We start from the raw sequence: 3,449 nt of genomic DNA on the forward strand, positions 1-3,449 counted from the left end.
TACTGAAAGACCTAAGATTTGGTTAACGCAGCAAAGGAAGAGCTTTAGCTACAAAAGATGAAGAGCGTCAACAACGAAGCTCTGGGGTACTGTGATGGGAAAGATGGGAAGAACAAGCTGAAGATACTCTGGGAAAGGTGATCAGTAAAACGGAGCTAAGACTGGATGGGGCTGAGAGGACAAATGAAGCTAGCACTTTAAAAGAGGGCCTGATTGACTTTAGTAAATGACACTGTGAAATTGAATGAAGTCAAGACTGTGAAATAATTATATGATTAACCAGTTTGGATGCAAAGGTGCAAGGGAACTAACGGTGTCGTGACATGGTGGTTGTAAAGTATTGGGTCATCTCTGTAGATGCACTCTGCGTCCCATCATTAACTCTAGTCAAAAACCTAGGATTCATCCTTAATTCTTCTTTCATTTTTTTTCTCGCAATCCTTCCATCATCATGTCCTATAATTTACAACAAATCTATAATCTGTCACTTTTTCTCACTCTCCATCATCAACACGTTGGTCTAAACATTTGTCTCTGTTAGTACTAGTGTTTAGACCATACAACCAGTCTTCCTATTTCCACCCCCAATGTTTTAAAGTGTCCTGTGAAGTGAAAAATTTATGTGAAGTGAAAAATTAATTTATATGGTTTTAGAATCCACATTGCAATGAGCTTTTAAGGAATTGCTATTTGTTGAGCTTTAGTATCAAAGAAAATTTGATTATTTAAAAAGTCCCTTCCAAATATACTTGGTGGGAGAATAGATTATTTTCTTCTATTTCAACCCAAGCAACATATCACAAAAGATTAAATGTAGAAATAGATGTGAATATACTGGTATCTCCCATTGATCATTTTGGGATTTCAAAGAACACTTACATTTAACTTTGTAATTCCTTGCATTAGTCACCTGGGATACTGATTCACTAGTTTATGTAGATTTTTCATAGATGGGTATTTGTCTCTTCTCAGTTGGCAAGATGTCATTTGGAATACTTGCATCCCATATTGTAGTATCTTTATTTGAGTCCCAACTTCTTTTTTGATTCCAGCTTCCTACTAATGAGTACCCCGAGAGGCAGTACATTGAGTCCCAGGCTCCTGGCTTTGACCTAAATCAGACCCAGCTACTGCAGGTATTTGATGAGTAAACCAGCAGTTAGAAAATTTTTGTTCTCTGTTGCTGTCATTCCCTCTATTTTGAAAAAAAAAAATAGAAAACTAAGTTGAATTCTGCCATGTTTTATTATAAAAAATCATTATCAATAATTACATGTTTTGGACTCATCAGAAAAGTAGTGAATTGAGAATTTTCAAAATTCTGAGTTTCATTTGAAAGTTTTAATTTTTATTAGGACTAAATATTGCCAGATATTTCTGTTAAAATGACACATTTTTTTACATTTTCAAGAAAGAATTTGCAAAATATCTATATCTGAATAGTCACAGTTTGTCAGCTAGATTTTTTTTTTTTTTAGTTACTAAAAAGCTTCATGTGTTTGTAAGGCTTTCTGCCTCTGTGCTTGTGCCTTGAAGACTGCTGACACAATTTTCTACTCTTCATAAGGAAAACATGCTTTGTCCTGTCATGGACCTACTCAACATACATGGAGCCAGCAAAGGCCCTGCTGACACGGTGTTTGTTTGTTTGTTTGTTTGTTTGTTTGTTTGTTTTAGATATTCTCATCAGAACTTACGATCTCACAGCATGAACCCCTTGAATTGTGCTTAGGCACAGGCCACATGTAGGCTGTGGTGCCTTCCCAGCCTTCCTAGTTCAACAGTAAGGACTCCTGCTGCCAGCAGTTTGGGACAGTCTGGTTTTGTTGGAGGCTGTATCGTAGGAAAAGCCATACCAGTAGGTCAGACACTAGACCACTTCGACCATCTCTGAGCACTGACCCAGAAGAGGAACAGTTGTTCTTAGGAGTAATGATGTTCCATTTAAACTGATAAGAACAGATACTACACTTGATCTTAGCCAAAAGGCCGAGAAGCGATGATGTTCCATTTAAAAACAAAAGTAGCTGCTTTAGAGTTTCATCAATTGTCAAGTGGTTTTCCTCAAAATGAACATGATACTTTAGGATGCACACTTTCCATTTTAACAAAAATGTGAAAAAGACATATTTAACAGTTGAGATTTAGTGATATGATTTCTGCTTGCTATAAGAATAACCTTAATAAATAAATTGGATGTAATTTATTTACTGTGGTGTTTGCTGCAGTGGCACATATATTAAAATTTCTTTACTTTGAAAAAAATTTCTTTACTTTGGATTCATATCAATGACAGACATGATGAACATTTATATAGCTGTGTGCAACTGGCCAAATTCATGCTAAAACACCAGATTTTAACCACCATTGGTTTTACACCACCAATGCAAATATCAACAGCAGAAAAAGCAAACACATTTTAGAGTTGTTATGAGCATGCGTCTTAGCTCACAGACCCCCTAGAAGGATCCTCAACATTCACAAACCCTAGTAGAATACATGACAGCCTGGTACGTGGTAGCAAGTCATTGGAACTTTTGTGGTATTAATGAGGAGCTGAAATTTTCTTCTAAAACTTATTATTATTGATTCAGCACATTCTTATTATAAAATAATTAAATGTTATAATTCATCATACTGTTAGAAGCATTTTATAAGAGAAAAAGCGCTCAATCAGAAGTACATACCAGTATTCACCTGTACATGGAGCTATGTGGGTATCGCACAAATAAAGTTAAATGGACTTTCTTGCCCTGAGAAATGTGTAAGTGCTACAGGCATAAAGGTTATAAGCAGGCCTGATGTTGAACAGGTACATTAAATTACTTAATGATGTCAATTTGCAGATGGATAACCACACATTAGATAAAATATCATTAATGCCTAAATCCTCTAGGGAGAAAATCTAAAACCTACTAAATGACATTAAACAACATCTGAATAAAGAGAGAGCTGCATTTGGATGGAGTAACTTCCTAGTGTAAAGACATTGACTATATTGCTCTATAAATTCATTTTAATCTTTCAGCTATTAAAGACAAATAAATGAGTATCACAACATAAGAAAACAAATGAAATAGGATAATGATTGTACCATAAGAGAAAGTTCTAGGATGGAAAAATGGAAAACATAAATACATAGTATATTATCTCAATAAGTAGAGAAAAAAATAAACAATAACTAAAGCAACATTTGCTGGCATGGGAAAATCTTACCATTGGTATTACTAAGTAAAGTATTATGTGGAAATTGGAACTCCTTCGACTTGGCTGCTGCCATTTTGACAGTAATTGCAAGTGCCACATGATCATCTGATCCTGCCCCTTAGGGGAAGAGAATCTCACAGAACAGAGTTGTGTGAGATAATACTATTTCCTCATAATACTGTTTCTTGAACCAGAAATTTTTAAGCAAATTTATGCCCTCTTTCATATACGATAAAAGCTGT

General features: G+C 35.1%; 1 non-coding gene across 1 annotated transcript; it reads right to left on the reverse strand.

Moving 5' to 3' along the window:
• Positions 1–1,810: 1,810 nt before the first annotated feature.
• Positions 1,811–2,001, reverse strand: LOC118758307 (U2 spliceosomal RNA). The gene has a single exon (XR_009246651.1). It is a non-coding gene; the product is annotated as a U2 spliceosomal RNA (small nuclear RNA).
• Between the last annotated feature and the right edge of the window lie 1,448 nt (positions 2,002–3,449).

The sequence above is a fragment of the Ochotona princeps genome, chromosome 1 (assembly GCF_030435755.1).
Source record: "Ochotona princeps isolate mOchPri1 chromosome 1, mOchPri1.hap1, whole genome shotgun sequence".
In the NCBI taxonomy this organism is placed as follows: domain Eukaryota; kingdom Metazoa; phylum Chordata; class Mammalia; order Lagomorpha; family Ochotonidae; genus Ochotona; species Ochotona princeps.